The sequence below is a fragment of the Canis lupus genome, chromosome 26 (assembly GCF_003254725.2).
Source record: "Canis lupus dingo isolate Sandy chromosome 26, ASM325472v2, whole genome shotgun sequence".
NCBI classification, from domain to species: domain Eukaryota; kingdom Metazoa; phylum Chordata; class Mammalia; order Carnivora; family Canidae; genus Canis; species Canis lupus.
Window position 1 is genome coordinate 4,734,170 of NC_064268.1, and position 21,013 is coordinate 4,755,182.

Genomic DNA, 21,013 nt, shown 5'->3' on the forward strand with positions numbered 1-21,013 from the left:
GCTGGCCAGCAAGCATCATCTGTCACTCTTCTCCTTGTTATTAGGTCATTATCTCAGACGACATGGAGAGGATCCCTTTCTTAGAAAACCTGTGAGCCAGGAGTGGGATCAACCCATTTTCAAGGGTTTCTCCTAAAAAGAAAAATGGGTGCAAAATTGTTCAATATCATTTTTCCAGACACAAATGGATTTTTTTTTAAATGTACTCCAAGGCAACTTCCCTTGGAGCAGCTTCTTCCAAACACACAATGGAACTTGGAACCTGTTTCCTGTTTCCCACAAACCCCTAAACCAATCCGTGGATGAGGCTACAGGTATTCTTACACGTGGAGGGAATTTCAGCTCTCATGCTGAAGGGGCTTTGGAGGTAGCAAAACATCCTTCCTTTGGTTCTCAAAGAAGGGGGGAGGCAATAAAAGAGGTTATGAATGTCCAGAGCTATTGGTAGAAACAGAATTTTAAAAACACATTTTGATTCATCAGCTTTGATCCAAAATCTTTATTACAGCGAATGGTGGGTATCAGATAAAGATGCCTCGTGTATCCTCGGTAAAGAAAGGATGGTGCTTTCAACCCATTCGAGCTGGTTAGGCTTTCATGGATTAAAAGCCTTTTAATAATACCTGCTCAAAAGTTTCACTCTCCCAGTGCAATGCTGGAACAAAAATCATTGTACAACCATTACGGGAAGCCTGGACCAGAAAGATAATGGTCTCAGGTTTATGAAGTTAGATGTAATGATAGATGATGCCCTGGAGCATCGCCAGTATGATTTTGTTCCAGAAGGGTATGGAAGTTCAGATGCTTATCTGGATTTGGGGACCTACAGAGACAGGCTTCTGCCCATGGCTCATTCAGGAGTGGTTTTGTCTCTTTTTGATACTAAGGAGCACAGTCAGGTGGCTTCACAGGAGAATATGAGGGATGGAGAGAAAGGATGAAGGGTTTTCCTACCCTGGCACACACAAGAGATGGAAATGGAAACCAGAGAGTGTCTGTCCTGCTTTCAGATAAAACAGGGACCATCGCCCTGTGGCATCCTCTAGCCTCCCTGCTTGGGGCTCCCCGGGACATCCAGGGCCCTGGCAGACCATTGAGGCTGCTTTTCAGGGCAGGTCACGTGTTGGCATTGCCTTGTCTTCCCAGGATCCAGGTGATCACACATCTCCCGGGCTTTGTCTTCTCTCCAGTCCCTAAGCGGTGCTGAGAACCTTTCTCTGGCAGAAATCAATCTCTCACCAGTAATTCACTTACTTTGCCTTTAAAATATCTTACCCCATAAATCCCTAAATTCCTCTCTCTCCTTTCTCAGTCCTGTCCACTGCTTCATTTCTCACTGGCCCTCTGTACCACATTCTCCTTTCTGGAGACTCAATTGTCATCAGACTCAAATTGCAATCCTTTGTGACTGTCCCTAAAAGCTCATACAAATGTGCATCCTTTACTGGAATGACTGGACTGCGATCGTATATGCTTTATGCTCACCATTTCCTCCCCGTGTCGGGAGGCACTTAGCTCCCACCCAGAATAATATATGAAAAGCAGAACTAGGCACCCACCCCAGGACCAGACTCGCTATTCCCAACACACACGTGCTGCACACACACACACACACACACACACACACACCCCAGAATCCTGAATCTATGTATCAATTTTTCTCCCTCCAGCATTTGGGTCCTTTCAGTCACCAAGAAAATAATGTAAACCATTTGGGACACTTTGTAAGGCACTTAAACTTAAATGACACCCATAATGCTCTTTAAAAAATATATTTTGTTTAAGTGAATGTACTATAGAACAAACCAGTCTTTCCTCTTTCTCAATCAAAACATACTCTATTTTTAAAAGATGGTGCTCTTCACTTCCTCATGGAGAAGAATCTAACATTGTGGCATAAATAGATGGAGAACAGATTGAAAATATCTCCCACTCTCCTTCATGGGTCAGAAGTTGTCCAGTCAATCATACATCCTAGTATTCAACACAGGAGTCTGCAATAGAGGTGTTAGTTTCAATTTGGCAGAAAATAAAAGAGCATCACTTTCGTTATTATAAAAATTCAGTTGTAACCATCAATAAGGATAATTTGATCCCAACCTTGCTGACCTTTAGAATAGAACTGGGGCTCCTAGGGGGTCCTGGGCACTAGTCAGGCATCTAAATAATGGAAAATTCTTGCCTCCACACAAAGGACATCTTTAGACTTCAATACTGGAAGCTATTTTGTGGTTAATATAGTCTTCGTGCAACAAATACAAACATTAAATACAGCGTGGATTTCCACAGTGTGGTCCTACCTGGCTGGAACTAAGACATGTGGATATGGATATTACCAAACATCATCTTTCACCTGCCACAGAGAAAGCCAATCTGCAGAGCAGGAGGGCTGGGGAGGGATGGGAAGCAAGGAGGAAGGACATCCACCAGGCCCGGGGTCCCTCCAGGGCCTGGCTTCTGACACCCAAGTGCAACACACCTCTTGCTTTCCATGAGACACTTCACATTCCTTTAAATAGATATCCATTTAATGCAAGCCAACTCCAGGCGAATTCTGTTCCATGCCAACCAAGATACCTGCCTCACACAGGTGCCCAGTGGTTCTGGGTCCTACCATCTGATAGGTCTAGTCAGTGAAACCAAAACCAGAGCAAAAACAGTCTTGCCGGGGATCCCTGGGTGGTGCAGCGGTTTGGAGCCTGCCTTTGGCCCAGGGCACGATCCTGGAGACCCGGGATCGAATCCCACGTCAGGCTCCCTGCATGGAGCGGAGCCCTGGAAGGTGAAGAGGACCTAGCCAGGTAATGGCAAGTGGAGAATGTTGAGGGCAGAGGGAAAGGAAGTGGGAGGCAAGGCCGGTGCTGCGGGCGTGGAAGCCTGGAGGGGCAGCCTGGCCACGGGCAGCCTGGCCACAGGCGGCCTGGCTTTGGTAGAAAGATTGTGAATGCTTAGGGTTTTTGCAAGAACAGGGAGAGGAGGAGGAGGAGTTAGGAATGGATATGGGAGGACATTCCCATTTAAGAGGATCTCACAGGCTATAGTGCAGAGAATGCATCTGAGGAGCCAGAAGGGGGTGAGAGGAAGCCCATTTAGAAGGTTCCAGTCTGTGCGGGAGGTGTTGGTAGCACAAGTGGGGTGAGAGGGGAAACAGCATGAAGGGGAAGACATGGAAGGGACCTGGAAAGATGCGCACAGAACACGGATGTCCGTTTAAATAGGTGCGCTGTGGGTTCTTCACTGAGGCTCCTTGAAGATACAGTTCTAGAGAGGATTTTACGGATGAGGAGCAAGGCCTGGACAAAGAATTTGGCCACTTAAACAGGCTTCTTTATTGCAGGACATGGAGCTTTTACATCCTATCGTGAGTCACCTAAAAAATGAGATGTTGCTTTCAAGGCTTCTCGGAAGCGTTTGGCTGGGCAACGGCTTTGGTTCTTCCAGAGGCACATCCCTAAAGAAGCATTCTGCACAACACGGAATCTCCAACCTCCTCCACACTCGGGTTTTGCAGGAGCAGAAGCGTCGGGTCTGGAGATGAGAAGGTTCCTAAGCCCTTGCTCAGGAAGCAGAGTCAGAGGAGAAGCCGCACTGCCTCACTTCCAAAAGGGGGTGTTGGGGGCGCCTGGCTGGCTCCTTCGGGGGAGCGTGCAATTCCTGATCTCAGGGTTGTGAGTTCAAGCCTCATATTGGGTGTAGAGATGATTAAAAGTAAAATCTTTAAAAATGTTTGAATAAAGAAGAGGTGTAGTTAGGGTCGTGCTAATTCTCCCTGCAAGGAGCTACCACTGAGCCTCTGGAGAGCCCCCTTTCTCAGGAGTCCTGCATTCGGTCTAAGCCACCATCACAGGAAAGCAAGTCCAGGCTTTTCCTCCACCCCCAGCACCAAGCACCCACCTGCAAGCCCGTCCAGAGTCAGCTGTGCTCCGGCCCCACCTCGGGCTCCCACTCTGGCTCCCACTCCGCCTCTGCAGATGCACCCTTGCACTTGCATGTCCCCTGATGCCCTAGATGCCCCGGTCAGCAGCTCTGCCACGTCCCAGGTGATAATGAATGCGTCGCCCTTGCTAGGAGCTGCCATTCCCTGTGCCTTAATGAAAAATAACCAAGAAACAAGACTTCTTAGAAGACAAAGAGGCCTGCCCGTCCCAGGAACGGTAATTAGAATTTTGCACACAAAAATCCACGTGGAGTTCTCAGGAGACAACCAACATGGGGCGAAGAGAAGGAGGAAAACCTCACAGTAAACAGAATGCAACATGAAAGGCTTTCTTTTTTCCCCTTCTGGAGGGGCTTCCCTGGAGGGAAGAGCTGTGATTAACTGTGGTCAATGTCAAGGCCCCGGGAGGTGCCGGAGGCAGTGGCCTCGGCGGGCAGCCTGCCGTGAATTGACCAGCACTCGTCACAACTAGCTCAGTGTGGGGGCCGTAGTCTCACCTAAATGCACAATTGAGGAAATGCACAATGTAGGCCGGCAAGCTGGAAAGCTGTGGACAAAGACCGAGCTGCAGGCTGGTCTCCCCTGGGCCGTGGGCTCTGTGAAAGCCACAAACTGGCCAGGATTCATTTCCTGGAGCTGCGGTGCAAATTGCCACAAACTGCTCAAAACAATAGCAGTGCATTGACTCTGAAGTCCAGGTGTGGGCAGGGCCTGCTCCCTCTGGCAGCTCTGGGAGGGCACCCACCTTGCCTGCTCCAGCCTCCGGGGGCGTGGTCCCTGGCGTCCTTGGCTCGTGGGCACATGGCTCCCCGGTCTCCCTCTGTCTTCACGCACCTAACTTCCCTCTGTGCATCTGTGTTGTCACACAGACTTCTCCTAAGGCCCCCGGGCACTGGACTCTGGGCCACCTACTCTCACGCTCATCGCCTCTGCACAGACTCTCTTTCCAAGTAAGGTCACACCAGCAGGCGCTGGCGGTTAGCCCCACGTGTCATAGACCAGCCAAATAAAACTTACAAACCAAGATAACCAGCTGTATGGTGCTTGAACTTCCTACTTTAACTTGTATAAACAAGTTTTATTTTTAAAAGCTAAGTTTGGATTAAAATGCTTGAACTTCAAGTTCTATACAAGAAATTGGATAGTATTGATGTGAGGCACAGCCTAGGGTCCCCACCCACCTTCAGGGCTGCTTCTCTCCTGCTGCCATGGGCCCCCCCCAGCTCCATCTCATGCACGAGGACCCACCCCCCAACAGGTGCAAAAAACCTGGTGCACACGTGCAAGACTTTTAGGCAACTTTTGAGGACTAGCCGGGCCGACCCGCAGCTACCCCTCAGCCCTAGAGGCCACCAGCATGGCTGAGTCTGCTCTCAGGTGCAGGCTCTCAAGGTGAGCAACGACAGGAAAAGGCAGATCCTAGGTGTGCGGGCGCCTGCAGGGGATGCGCTGGAAAACCCACGGCCCGGCCCGTGATCAATGGGCCGCGTATCCACTCCTTGCTGCTGCTGTAGCAGGTTAATATAAGCTTAGTGGCTTCAAACAGCACAGATTTATCATCTTATAATTACGAAGGTTGGAAGTCTGCAAGGAGTCGGCAGGGCTGCGTGCCCCCCAGAGGCTCTCGGGCAGAGTCTGTTTTCCTCCGTTGCGGCTTCCAGATGCCGCCCACGTTCCCTGGTCTGGGCCCCGCATCACTCTGACCTCTGCTTCTGGCATCACATCCTTCGTGACCCTGGCCGCCTTCCTCTCTTTTCTAGAGACACTTGGGGTGACATTGGGTCCACCTGGGTAACCGAGGCCCATAGGTCATCTTAAGATCCTTAACTTAATCGCATCTGCAAAATCCTTTAGGCCATGTAAGGGACTTCATAGGTTCCAGGGAATAGGAAGTGGATGTGTATGGGGCCACTGTTGTACTTGCCATGGGTATTATTTATCATTATTTATTATTCAGCCTGGAGTCTTTGGTGGTGCGAAGAACCAATCAACAGGTGTCAGGAAGCCCTGCAGGCCCACAGTCTACTCACCTGTGCCTCCATCCTCCTATTTCAGCCCAAACCACCCCCAGCATCGAAGCCGGGAGCATGACTGAAGGACACACCTCAGGCACTAGCTGCCCAGCACAAAGGCCGAGCCAAGAGCAGTAAAGGGCACACAGAGGATGCAAGGGGCTTTCCTGACCACACCAACCCAGCCTGCAGGAAGCATTGAGGATTGAGGGGCTCTGTGAATACACTGGAAACAGCAAGTCTCCATGCTCCCTCCCCACTGGCACACAAGGTGTGAGGACACCCAAGGGCAGGAGTGGTTTACTCCACAGCAGAGATTATCCCGAGCTGGGTGTTAGGATGGAGGAGCAGACAGGTGTAAAGAAATTAAATGCCTTTCATTTTTACATTAGACTGTATTTGTGCATTCCTTGTTTAAAACAAGCTAAAATATAGTTAGACCAAAAAAATAGATCATGCCCTGCCTAGGTAAGATCACGAAGGCTCACCACGAGCCTTCTCCTTAGAGGCATTTAAGTGTCTAGGTCAGTAGTTCAGGGTGGATGTCTGAAATCCTGAATGCATATTTCTTTTTTATATTTCTTATAATTTGGACTTTTCAGAAACTTATTAAAAATAACCTTTTGCCTCCTTAGAACAAATGTTTTACCCTAAACCTGCTGTCCTAGAGGAAATATTTATGGGTGATAAATAAACATGGATGCTTGTGTCCTAGTCCTGGGTTCAGATCCTGCCTGCAGCCTCTGCTCACTGTATGGCCATGAGCATCATGCTTGCCCCTTCTGTATTCAAATGAATTAATCTGTCAAGTGGGGGGTCATGACAGTATCAACTTCATGAATTTGTTGTGAAGATTAAATGAGCTCATGCAAAAGGCTTGAAGTAGAGCCAGTCACTGGATAAACAGTGTGTCAGCTATCATCATCATCACCATTATTATCATGTCACCACCATCACCATCATCGCCATCACCATCAACATCATCCTCATCATCATGGCCACCACCATCATCACCATCACCATCCCATCATCATCATCATCACCATCACCATCTTTATCACCATCATCATCACCACCATCATCATCATTTTCCAGAAAATGCTATTAATATCTGCAGTTCTGTCCTTTCTGCAAGTAAAATAGTTCTATATCAAAGTTGCCCTCTACATTAAGGAGGGCACATGATGTGATGAGCACTGGGTGTTATACTATATATAGGAAAATTAAATTTAAATACATACATACATACTAAAAAAAAAAATACAAATTTGCCCTCTAACCTTCAGAGACACAAGTTTCTAGACCAGCAACTTTCTAAAGCTGGAAATTTGGGTTCTTCCTCAAACCTGGTTCTTCCCCAGACCATCTCCTCTCAGAAATTGACACCACCATCCATAAACTGGGGAGTCACTCCTCCTCTTGTCCTCTTTCTCTCACACCCAAACCACCTACAAGTCCAGTGAACTCTACCTGCAAAGTAGAGCCTGATCTACCTTATCGCCCTCACCTATATCTAGGTCTGAACCACCCCATGACTACTCTTGCATGAACAGTTGCACCTCTGCGCTGAGACATGTTCTTCACCCCCGACCCTGCTCAGAGTTGCCTCCCTATCCCCCCACAATAGCAAGGGGTGCTGGGGGAGTGGGTAGTACCTGACATGGCCTCCTTGTAATCACCACCAGACTCTCACTGTAGCAAAGACAGTTCTCAATTTCTCACCTTGGGGTCCAATGCCCGAAGTCTTTAGATCTCATGTCTTGCCATCCAACACCCTCCACTCCACCAGTCCTCTTCTCTTTCTTAAACCCACATAAGATATCAGGACACCCACAACCTGCCCTTTACATCCTCTGCCCACATTTCCCTGGTTTGCTCCCCTTTCACACACAAGATTGGCAAGAATTTTCAGTAAACGCTCTATGGGAAACATTCTCCACAAGCCCCATGGCCTTGGCTCAGCTCTTCACACAAAAACTGCCATTGATGAATGTGCTGTGTTGCAATAGAACTTTAGGGACAATGAACTATGAATTTCAAATCACTTTTACATGGCATAAAATAGTCTTCTTTTGATTTTGTTTTTCAATGATTTAACAATAAAGAAACATCCTTAGCTCAAAGATAATACAAAAATAGGCAGTGGTCCAAATCCCATGGGATGTAGTTTGCTAACTGCCAGTATAGACTCTGCTCGGATAGGAACATGTTGGAGAAGCCATCCCAGACCACCTACTTGAAATAGGGTCCTCCTCACCATTCACATGCTATTGTCTTATTCTGCTTGATGATTTGTGGCACTTGCTGCTTCCTGACAGCCACTGTGTGATCTTGGGCTGCTTTCCTAACTTCTCTGTTCTTCATTTTGCTCATCTATGTTATGGGGACAAAAATAAAAAGAGCTGCTACCTTTTAGAATTATTATGGGATTTATTTATTTTTATTTTTTTAAGATTTGACTTATTCATGAGAAACACAGAGAGAGAAAAAGAGAGAGAGAGGGGCAGAGTGACAAGCAGGCTCCCTGCAGAAACCTCAATGCGGGACTTGATCCCAAAACTCCAGGATTGGGATACCTGGGTGGCGCAGCGGTTTAGCCCCTGCCTTTGGCCCAGGGCACGATCCTGGAGACCCAGGTTCGAATCCCACGTCGGGCTCCAGGTGCATGGAGCCTGCTTCTCCCTCTGCCTGTGTCTCTGCCTCTCTCTCTCTCTCTCTGTGTGTGACTATCATCAATAAATAAAAATTAAAAAAAAAAAAAAACAGGACTATGACCTGAGTCAAAGGCAGACACTCAACCACTGAGCCACCCAGGTGCCCCTATTAAGGTATTTTAAAAAATAAATACATTGGATGCCTGGGTGGCTCAGCCCGTTAAGCATCCCACTCTTGATCTCAGCTCAGATCTTGATCTAAGGGCTGTGGGATCAAGATCCACATTCGGCTGCACACTGGGTGTGGAGTCTACTTTAAAAAAAAAAAGGTAAATACATTTGAAGCCCTTACAAAAGTGCCTGTCGCATGGTAAAGACAAGGTGACTTTTAGCCACTAAGTGTTACCAATCTGTGTCTACCTGGTCCGTCCCAGTCTCCCTGGGGGCAGGGCCCGTGTCTGGCTTGTTTGCTAATTCATCCCCAGCACTAGCACCCCCCAGCTCATAGAAGACATGCCATTAATTCCTGTCCAATAGACAAATGAAGGACAGTCTGGGTGAGCATGAGACGGAGTGTTTGTAAGATTGAATTTCAAACATGTGCATCAAAAACTGTGAAATAACACTCCAGATCCTTTCTCTAAACATGGCTTTTCTAACTAAATTTGGCCTTGAGTCTGTCAATTTTCTCAGAGTACCAGCAACCATCTTTGATTTGTTTTACTTCTTCTTCTTCTTCTTTTTTTTTTTTTTTTTTTGACTTTTATGTCTAACTTAAAAAAAAATCCGGTCTAGTGGGTGAATGCACATTTACAAAACAGGAATAAACAGATGTCTCTCATTAGTACAAGACGGCTTTAATCTTTCACACAACTTTAATTTTATTTTCCTGTTTCTGTTCATCAATAGATTGTATGGAACAAAGTCTTCAGACAAATAATGCAATTTTGCAAGTTTCCACTTGGGAGAATCTGCCGAGTTTAGACAGAGGACACTCCTGCTGCCATTTCCAATTTCCTCGGGGGCCGAATGAGCTTCCAACATCGCATCCAAAGACAGTGGTATCGCCAAAACAGCCTTTTGTTTGGTTCATCCAGGCTTTGAAGAGCAAGGAGAAGAGGAACCGTCGACCTTGATCTGACCTTGTGGCCACCTCTCCGTCCGTGCCCCACACCTGCACTCAGGACGAGCTGCAAAGACCCCCTGCTCTGTCTGGGACAGAGTCCATATTGGGCACCGGTTCTGCAGACTTAGCCAATGTGGGGCTGGGGTCTCCACCTCGAGTGGCTATGGGGCCATCAGTTACTATGGTGGAGTAATTCATGCTAGAACATTTCCTCGGGGGCCACATTTTCTGGCTTCTTTAACAGAGAGGAATGCTCTTTTTTGTTGTTGTTTTTTAAGATTTTATTTATTCATGAGACACACACACAAGGAGAGAGACAGGCAGAGGGAGAAGCAGGCTCCATGCAGGGAGCCCGATGCAGGACTCGATCCCAGGACCCCAGGATCACGCCCTGGGCTAAAGGCAGGAGCTTAACCACTGAGCCACCCAGGCATCCTGAGGAATGCTCTTTACATTCCCAAGCAAACATGAGCTGCCCACTTTCTGGAAATAGCTGGCCTTCTTCATCATGCTTTTGTTCCCTTACTTTTGATGAAGACATGGATTCCATAAAGATTTTCTTTTTGACTCTCATCCAGATCCTCTGATGACACTAAAGGGAGATCTTACTTCCATGTGGATAGGTTGCTTGAAAATCTTCCTTTTATCAGAGAGGAACCAGGCCTCACACTCAGGGTCTCAAAACCAGCTAGAATTGGAAAACCTCTTTTGCATTTATGACGTTTTTTTGGTTGCCTGTCATTTGTGGCTAATAATTCTGGTTTTCCATGGATGGAGGTGATTTAAGTTTCCTGCTAGAATATATTTATTTAAGGAAAAATTGAGGTGGTTTTTTTTAAAGATTTTATTTCTTTATTCACAAGAGCCACAGAGAGAGGCAGAGATACAGAGGAGAAGCAGGCTCCCTCAGGGAACCGGATGTGGGACTCGATCCCGGGATCCTGGGATCATGACCTGAGCCAAAGGCAGATGCTCAATCACTGAGCCACCCAGGTGCCCTGAAGTTGAGATTTTTAAAGTAAAAAGATGTTTTCATAGTAACTTGGGAGATCTTGGCAAATCCCAAGGAGGGGTCCGGGTCCATGGCTTGGAGGTGGCACCCTCAGTGGACTGGGAGAAGCTGCCGGCAGATGAATAACCGTCAGAAGCCATCATCACCCTGAGCCCAAGAGACAGAGGGAGGAACTGGACTCTCAGAGAAGAGAATCCCCAAGAGCTCTGGCCCCAGATGGGGACTCCCCAGCAGCACTCGGGGCCACGCGGAAGATCTACCTGGTGAGAGCAGAACCGGGGAGAACTTGCAGGGAATGCCGGAGCACAGCCCAAAGCAGAGGGGAAGTATGGCCCCGGGCCCCCACCTTACACACTATGCTTCCCGTTGGTCAGATTTCCCCGGGAACACTGGGCACCGGGGTGGGGTACCCAGGCTGTCGGGAGCAGCCCAGCGGCAGGAATCAGTGTAGGGCAAGGGCAGGCAAGGGAGCTGTGAGCAAACCAGCAAATGGCCAGAACCATGAAGGGTCATCCCTTTGTCATTGCCCTAGACAGAGAAGTGACAACAGAGCCCTCAGATTTGAAACCCCGGCTGCTTTCTTCCCCTGTCCCCAGCACCTCCTGTTCTGCAGGGCCAACTTGCATATGCATCCTATACCATGAGGGCACGTTCCCAGACCCCTGAGCCCTGGTTTCTGACCCCACACTGAATGTCTCTAGAGTCAATCAGAAATGGTTGGATTTGGTGCAGAGATGGTTTTGGTGATTCCGACGGTGTCACAGCCAAGTCAGACCTGGGCCCCAATCCCAGGGTGGGGAGAGGCCCAGGGCACATGGGAAGACCTCACGTCCGGCCTCAGCATCACTCAGGTGCGGTCAACGTGTTCTCCCGGGGTAACCCCACAGCCACTTCCTTCCTCGAACTCAAGACACACCAGCTTGTGCTGAATGAGTGTTCTGCTGCCTCCGGACAGAGAAATACCAGATGCTTCACTGGGAAAAATAACGATCCTTGCGTTTTCTCCAGGAACCAGAGGGAGAAGGGGAGGAGCCTGGAATCTCAAAGACTGTGCCAATCCTGGTGCCAATCACCCAAGCCCCTTGCCATTTTGTGAGGCATCAGCATCCCGACATAAAGAAGGAATTGATGCCACTGAAGACTAATGTCTAGGAAACAGGCAGATGGTTACAAATTGAACTAGCAAGAATAAGGAAGAAAGACTCATCCATCTTCTTACTTTCCATCATTCCACCCTTCTGAGGCTCCCCCTCCAGCTCAAAGTCAGACAGCATTTTGCATTTGAATTGTACAAAACAGCCACCACAAGACCTGAGCACTTTATGCCCCAGTGAGAGGAGAGATACTCTTGGCAGTGAGACCCGAGGCACAACGTGGCCACAGCAACATCAACAATCCTGGAAAGAAGAACCAGCCAGTGGCCGTGTCCTGTGGAGTTACACCCTCTGCTTGCAGGTGCCAGCACTTACTGGGTGGTTATTAAATATTCAACAGATTAATAAAGAAAAAAGGAAAGGTAAAGTCTTTTCAAATTTATTTTGCTTTCACTTGTTTCTTGGTCTGTACATGTCCTAAATAATTTTTTTAAGATTTTATTTATTTATTCATGAGAGACAGAGAGAGAGAGAGAAAGGGAGAGAGAGAGAAACAGAGACATAGGCAGAGGGAGAAGCAGGCTCCACGAGGGAGTCAGATGTGGGACTCGATCTCGGGACCCTGGGATCATGCCCTGAGCCAAAGGCAGACACTCAACCACTGAGCCACCCAGGCGTCCTATTTTTAAAAAATATTTTCAAGGTTTTATTTATTTATTCATGAGACACACAGAGAGAGGCAGAGACACAGGCAGAGGGAGAAGCGGGCTCCCCTCAGGAGTCCGAGCAGTACAGCTTGTACGGGGACTTGGGTGCAGCCTGAACAATCCCCTGCACCTCATATGGCTGCCAGGAAACAGAACATAAAACCCTGCAAGATGAAAACAGTTTACAATAAACTCAGAGTTTCCTTTGTGATGGGAGAAAGTCTATGAACACTTTGTTAAAGTGAGGACATTGGAATTTCTAAAAAATCGAGATAAAATTGCTGACACACGGTGAAATGACCCTGGTATGGAGAAGGGAAACGTGCACACGTTCTGGGCTGTCTTCTTCCTTACAAAGCCTGCTGAACAAAATCACACATGTTTTTCTAGCTCCATCATTCAGCTAAACATGCAGAAGCTGCCCTGATGGGATTTATGGTCCTTGGTAGCCCTCTACCTCTTCTTCTGTGTCCGGGTTGTTTGTATCAGGGAACACTCATGCCGAAAATGCCAGAAGATTGAAAATTAAAGGCTTAATCGGGTGTTCAGGCTTTTCCTAGGCTCTAATTTATCACTTTTTTCTTAAATGAAAAGAGATGTTCATCCTTTACAAACAACCTATTCAATCATATTGGTTTCTTTTTTTTCTTTAATTCTATTTATTTAGGGATCCCTGGGTGGCGCAGCGGTTTGGCGCCTGCCTTTGGCCCAGGGCGCGATCCTGGAGACCCGGGATCGAATCCCACATCGGGCTCCCAGTGCATGGAGCCTGCTTCTCCCTCTGCCTGTGTCTCTGCCTCTCTCTCTCTCTCTCTCTCTCTCTCTGTGACTATCATAAATAAATAAAAAAAATAAAAAAAAAATAAATCAAAAAAAAAATTCTATTTATTTATTCATGAGAGACATAGAGAGAGAATCCCTGCGGGGAGCCCGATGCAGGACTTGATCCCAGGACCCCAGGATCACGCCCTGAGCTAAAGGCAGATGCTCAATCACTGAGCCACCCAGGCGCCCTTCACTAAATATTTTCATAAAGAACTTTCTACTCACCAAGTTCTAGTTATCATGACTTTCAAGTTAAGAGCATCGGAACTGGTGGCTTTGTGGGATTCTCCGCTGACGGACGAGCCACCCTGGGTCGCATCCTCAGAGAGGCAAAGCCAGCCGGGGGCCACCCTCGCTGGGCCCTGGTGCGTCCGGGCTCTGGGCTCACCCCGCTGCCTCGGGCCCACTGCTCTTCAGCACATTGAGCCCCTGCCCAGGGGTGAGAGCGTAGGGCTTGTCACATGCCAGCACCCGCTCCCCAGCCCCATGGATGCCCCTGCTCTGTCCTAGGGGACCACGAGCCCCCCAGCCCAGCGTCGGGCTGTGCCACCCACAAGTCGGGGGCCAGAAGCCCAAGCCCGGGTTTGGATTCTCAGCCAGCACATGGAGGCTGGGGGTCAGGCTCCCCTCCAGCCGGTCTGAGAAAGCCACCTGGCCCGGCCTGCTCTCGTGCCACAGGAAATTCAGACCTTGCAGACCCCATGTGGTTCTTCTCTGGACCTACACGGAGCCATGAGGAAGTCCCCCCCCGCCCCCCCCCCCCGCCTTGCTCAGGCCTGGTTGTGCCCAGACTGCTGTCCTCAGGAATCTCTCAGGTGAGGGATAAACTTTCTCTCCATTTCCCCTGGTGTCCGGATGTCATCGGCCTACTTATGAATTGGGAGGGAGTCCACTCATGGAGAACCACAGGGAACCAGCACCAGGCCCTCCTGCCTGGCAGGGGACCTGGGGAGGTGACTCGGCTTCCTGCTCCTGTCTCCTCTACACCGTGGGAGTGATAACAGAGGCCACCTCACAGGGTCGTAGGAGCCGCACTGTACTGCCCCCTTCCCCTCCCTCATTGCTGACAGCCCCATCCCGTAATAGAGGCTGAATAACAATTCACTTTCTCAGGCTCTTTGCAGAATACCTGTGATCCAAGATGGGGTCCCTATAAAGTTTCCTTCTTAAAAAAAGAAACACATAGGATGGTTCACCTCTGTCCGAGCCCCTCCTTCCCAAACACAAACACACAAAACTTGCCTTCTTCCTGCCTCTGGGTGTGAATGGATGAAGATGTGATGGTAGTAGCTCCGACAGCCATCTTGTGATCAGGAGGGGACAAGACTAAGAACCATAGATAAACTGAAGAGACTGTAGGACAGAAAGAGTCCGGGTCCTTGGAACCATGGAAGGACTCTGAAGCCAATCCTAAAACTGCCCAGCCTTAGACTTCTTGGTGTTTGAAATAATAACCTCTCTTGTTTCAACTCCTCTAGGTGAACATTCTTTTACTTGGCACTAATGCAAGGTAGACTCAGAATGCAAAGAAACTGAGATCCTATGTGAAAATCCAAGACCCATGATAAATACATGGAGAATATTTTCTGGGATTGGGTGTATCCTTCTCCAAAGTCCCAACAATACAAAATGTATAGCGCTGCTTACGTCACTGACGTATGAAAGTAACTGGCACCCGATTGCCTTGTTGTTTCCAGTGCAATTTCCAAACGCTTTGCCTGCCTCTGTGAGTCTAGCAGGTGCATGTGTGTGTCCTCCTAACCCACTCACGGAAGTGGATGGACACTTCTGATGCTTTTACTCACAGTTCAGAGCTCTGACCCAGATTTATGGCATGGATCATTGCAATAAAAAAGACTCCCAGATGCAGACAAAGCACGGTGTGGGGAATTTGCTCATAGGCGCCTGGGAATCTGGCCAACTTCTTTCCATCCCCTGTCGGAGGTGCAACAGTCCTCTACCGCCATCAGCCAGAAATTCATAAGGAAGATATTCAAGGAGACTTCCTTTCATCAGTGTGGTAAGTGACCCCACAAAAAGCCCAAGCCCCATTAGCCAACTGTGAATACAAATAATTGCTTTCCAGTTCAGAAACACCCATCCTTCCCGGACAAGCCCAGGTGGCTTCCCAGCTAGAGCCCCCTCCGGAGCTGAGCCCCCCAGCCCCCCCGCAGCCCGGTGGGCTGACGCCCCCTCCCAGTGCCATCCGCCTTGGTCCCTCTGCCCAGTGTAAGCAGAGATTGCATTAAAGGGGCGGGCGCTCGGGCCGGCTGTGGGGCTGTAAGGCCGGAGCAGGCCCCGCCGGCGATGCCCGCGGTGTGGCCGGATGAGCCGCAGCGAGATGGTCTCCTCCGGGCACGGAGAGCTGAAGGCGACTCGCCTCCTCCTGCGAGTGAGGACCCGCCGGGCCTTCCGCAGCAGGGAGCCTCCTTGCTCCTGGGGAAGCGCAGCTATAAAATAAACGGGCTGCGGCCTTTTTCAAATGAGATGCTGATCAATTCAGGACGGGTTCCCAGAGTCCCGAGCCCTCCCCGGAGGAGAGCCAGCTCTGGGCCTCCTTCCCCGGCTCGGGAGGTCGCGCTAACCAGGCGCACCCAAGGGTGCTGAGGGATGAGCGTGCATCCCAGCCGGAGCGTGGTGGGGCCCTGGGCTCCTCCCTCCTCCCACCCCGGGGCGCCTTCCTCCTCCTCCCTGCGGGGGCGGAACCGGGCCCTGCACAGGCTTGGGCTGCGGCAGGGTCTCCACTCTCGGGAGCTTGAGGTTTTCCCTGGTTCGCACCCTTGCAGGCAGCCCAGCCTTCCTCCAGCCAAAGCACCTCACGGGTGGCACAGGGGTGGCACCCGCACCCTCCGCCCTCGGTGGCTCTCCTGTACCCGGGGCCATGATGGGCCATCACTGTGAGTCCTGGAGGGGCAGCGGGCCCCTGGGGGCAGGGGATGGGGCCACCCCAGACATCCCACCTACTTACAATGCTGTCGCAGCGGCTACACCTGCACGATCCCCCCAGCTGTAAAACACAGGTGATGACACCTGTCCTGCCTGCCCCAAGGGTCTTGCAAAACCAAATGGGATAAGGCAGGCGAAGCACTGTGCACAGTGTCACGGAGACACGGCATCCCTCACCTCTGCTGGCTCCTCCTCCTGTGCTCATGACCCTGGCACTAGGAGGTCCCTGAATTGAGCCTTTTCCCCCCGACCCTGTGTGGAAACCCCAGCAGATCCTGTGACTTTCCTGCTTTCTATTATGTAATAGAATATCTTATGGTCAAGTTAGACCGTGAACACTCTCTCAGCCACGTAGTGAAACCGTCCTCTCAGACACAGAGCCCGACCCTGCCATCCTTCTCTCGTCTCCTGCTGGGGTTCCCCTCTGTCCCTCAAACGCACTGCACCTGTTCCCACCCCAGAGCCTGAGCCCTTCATGCGGCTGACCCCGGGCTCGCCCCAGCGAGGTGGTCCCTGACCATCCCAGACACGAGCCCCCACCCTGCTCCCCACGCCATCACCCCGTCTTGTTCAGCATTTGAAATCACAGCGTGCTGAGGCTTGACATGCCCCTAAGAAAGGGGAAATGGATGATTCAAAACCAGTTTCTCACCTCCTGAATAGGGTTCACAGCCCCTGACTCCGACTAAGGCTCACCTTTCCCAGGTGAGGAAGCCAAGCTCAGGGAGGCCTGCGAGCTGCCCGAGCCGCCCCGCAAGCCGACAGCGGAACCCGACCCGGGACCCCCGCCTCCTCCGCGCTGCACAATTGCGAGGCATCATTAGGGAAGCCCGAGCGCGATGCAGAGCACGTCCACGTGGTCGGAGTTGACCCCGAGACCTGCTGAATAAAATGCTCATTATTATTATTCTGGTTATTTATTGACAGACACTGTAGCTAGAGAAAAACTGGAATCTCTATTGTGTTCCTCATTAGATGCCTCATTATGGAGGAATGTTCCTGAATGGTGCAGTGGGGTGAACAATTTGCACAGCATTCACTCCCATGAGCGGAAAACACGCGGGTAGAATTGGAATTATGTGAGAAAGACTGTATTTTCCTCAAGCAACTGGAGGAAGAAATGTTCCCAAGTCCAAATGCCAGGTGAGACTTTCTCCTCCCAGGGCGGACTGGCCACGTACCTGCTGCAGTGGTGGGGAAATATGCTCACTAATGGGGCGCCGTCCCCATCAAGGCCATGGGCTTCCCGGGGTCTCCCCTGCAAAGGGCTCCCAGGGGTCCCCAGGCACCAGGTTCCAACTGCCTGTCTGCAGCGCGGTGTGAGTGGTCACGGGGGACAGAGGCACAGGGGCCCTTCGGCCCCATAGCGCCGCTAGGTCTTCCTGGGACCTGCCTGCACTGCTCTGAGTAAGCAGGAGGGTGCGGCTCGTCCTTCAGGCAATAGGCGGGAGGGTGACAAAGCCACCCTCCAAGAGACCCGAGATGTGGGAGGGTCCAAGAGGCCTCAGCGACCGAGGCCCCTCTCTCTCTCTCTCACTCTCTCTCTCTCTCTCTCTCCCCACCCGCAAGCACCGACACAACAGTAGCCCTGGGCCTGGGAGCTTGCAGAGTGCACCCAAGCGGTAGATGACTCTCCCTCCAGCCCCCGGCCTGGTGGCTCCAGGTGACCCTCGGCTGCAGCCGTACACAGACGCCTGATCCAGAGCTGCGAGGCCAGGCCTGGTGCCTCCTGGTGTGTGCCTGACTCTGAGCCTCAGCACCAGGGTGGTGACAACCCCTCTGTGTCTCTGGGTCCTTCGGGAAGTGGGGAAGCCCGGGAGAGATGAAGGGGTCTGGCGGGGAGCAGGTTGGGGAAGAGCCCCAGAGCACAGAGCAGATCCGAACTCAGTAAAAAGGAAATCGGAGCCACCGACAGGGAGATGGACAGCGTTCCAGCAACTTCCCTACATGGAAACGGTGATGGCTGTGTCACTGTCCCCAAGTCCTGCAGCTTGCCTCTGAGCACCAACCACTTGAATCCGTGATTGATGAATGGAATGAATAGAACCCAATCAGGCATGGCTATGCCCACAGTGCTGTGCTCAACAACAGCTGTTCCGCGTAGTAATTACGTGAGGGCACTAACGTCACGGGGAGAGTGCCCAGCTGTCGGTACTGCGGCGGGAGAGCTAGCCGGCTCCCTGAGCCTCTTCCTAGCAGACCCCCCAACTTCATACCTCACCTCCTCCACTGGGGCATCCAGGAGGTGATCCGTTTCCAGGCTTATCCGGTCCCAGAGCACACAGACGTCCCAGGAAGCTGCTCTGGACCGTGTGGCAGGTTCTCTCAAGTAATGGATAATGTGATATAGTCTGTTTGCTTGTTTTGTTAGTGACGTCCTGACCTAGACTAAGGCCTTGGTTATGGGGGGTGGGGGGTGGGGGGCTTCCCTGCTTGAGTCGCTGATTAAGTTTCACCCCCAACCCCTTCCTGTATGGGGCTCTCCAAGCCACAGTGCACCCCCCTAAGTCCCTGGGGCCATGTACCAAGTCACTTGAGACAGGCCCTATGCCCCAGAGCCTGCAAAATTATTCACATTGCCGGTGCACAGGGAGCCCACAAAACCTAGCTCCTCCTCTCCCCCGTTGGCTGTGCATGAGCTGCCCCTTCAGTGCCAGCTTCAGGTTACCTGTGCTAGGTCCCTGGGCGGCCCTGCCCGGCACTGTAAGAAGCAGGAGTTCTGCCTTTGACCTATCCAAGTGTCATTGCCTGGTGTCCTGCCATCAAAAGAATCTTGGAATCTCACAAACATTTGGGGTGAGGTGGGACATCTGCGCTCTGGCTGGCCTGCGGCTGTTCCCCTGCCATGTGCCCGGGTCATTCCTCATCCTGACTCCCCAGTTCCTTCTATACTCCTCATGCAGAATCGGGAAAGCCCAGTGGTGACTCCTGGCACCCCGGGCACCAGTCCTCATGCCTCCCGTGCTTGTCCCTGCCTCTCTGGGCTCCTCTCCCTCCCCCAAGAGAGGGAGTCAATCATCACTCCCCCATCAGGAGCTGCCAGGAGAGCAGGTGCAGCCGCACATTGCAGTTGCTCACTATAGCAGCCACCACTGTGATCAGAAACCCTGTAAGGCATCCCAGGGACACTTGAGTGCTCAATGCTCACCCCCCTCTCAACACACACATACACACACACACACACACACACACACGGGCGGGGAGGCACTGGACACAGGACACAGAAGCCAGATGCTTCCATTTGGGGTTCTCTGTGGGGGAAGGAGGACAAACATGGTTTGGGCTCAGGCCCTGTGTTCTCAATCAGAACTAGCTTGGAAAAAAAAAGAACCAGCTTGGGCCTCTTAACTTATGTCTCCAGAAAGCTACACATCCAAGGACAGGGCCTCACTGACAGGACTGAGCAAAACAGACCATCATCACACCGCTGGAGACTCCCATCTGCTTCTCCTGTATGGCTCTGGGAATGACGTTCCTCAATCCTGCATTTTGTGAATTATGTGTAATATCCTTTACAATTTAAGAGCATTTGCTTATTCAAGTGTGAGTATTGAAAATGCACCACGTATTTGGAAATTCCCATGTTGACTTTATCTATATTAAGAAATCTGGGGGAAAACATTGAAGTGGCCTGGTCCTCTCTCTAAATCAGCAAAGCCCCAGTGTGGCCAGGCCTCTTGTGGACAAACTGCAAAGAGGGCCTGTGATCCGCTGAATTTGATATTTCGAGCTGAATTCTGCACACTTGTGCATTTGGGGAGAAGAAGGTCTATTGATGTAAATAGATTATTAGTGGCGGGAGGGGCAGAACAGGAAAGGATAAAGAGAGCGAAGAAAGGGGCGCACCCCCAGGGGTAGGTGCGCTGTGAGGGTGGGGGTGGCTCCTCCGGGTGCTGCAGCCCCAGGTGCGCCCCCAGGTGCCGCACCTGCAGGACCCGGTGCCGCGCTGTGCATTCCCGCCCGCCGGCGCTAGAGGGCGCGCCCGCGCGCAGGGCCCCGCGCCTACCCCGCAGCCTGGGGCGCTGCAGCCTCCGCGGGGCCCGCAGGGGGCGGCCTGAAGGCCGGCGGGAGCCATCCTGGACTCGGGGAGCTGGCCCCGCAAGGCTGGGGCTGCTGGGCGGGGCTGTGCACCCAGGACAGAAGCCCCACGTCTTACAAAACCTGGAAGCCTCCTCTCACTTGGGACGCCAATGGCGGGGGGGGGGGGGGGGGACGCGGAGGAGGGATGGAAGGAGGGTGGCAATGGGCCCGAGGTCTTTGCAAAACCAGCGCTCCCGATAGCTTAGAGGCAAGGATCCCTGAATTTAAATCTCGGCTCTTCCCTTCACTCTGCCACCTTGGACAGAGAATCCTCTCTGAACCTCAGTCCTCTCCACCCCTAAAATGGGGATGAGCGTGCCAGCTCCGACAGGTGGGTGAGAATTAAACGGGACCCTGCAGGAGGCCCACAGAACATCAGGGGCACACTTGCACACACAGGGGGGTACCCACACTCAGCTCTGTGAACACACTCTGCTCGGAAAAATCTGCACTTTCAGTTAAACCAAATAACGGCTCTGCAGAGCTAATCAGCCTGAACCTCATCGTGTTATTTGTTGGTGATTAGATCTGGCTAATCCAATTTTCCAGGTCTAGAATTAACCTTTAACCCTGAGCTAAGCAGAGGTGCTGTCAGCTGCTCCAGCAACCTGCCTTGCGAC

At 51.2% G+C, this 21,013-nt stretch overlaps 1 long non-coding RNA gene across 1 annotated transcript; it reads left to right on the plus strand.

The window, feature by feature from the left end:
• Window positions 1-15,076: 15,076 nt before the first annotated feature.
• Window positions 15,077-19,918, plus strand: LOC112676312 (uncharacterized). Its single transcript, XR_003146426.3, has 3 exons — window positions 15,077-15,387; window positions 17,289-17,456; window positions 17,883-19,918. It is a non-coding gene; the product is annotated as an uncharacterized LOC112676312 (long non-coding RNA).
• The last annotated feature ends 1,095 nt before the right edge of the window (window positions 19,919-21,013 follow it).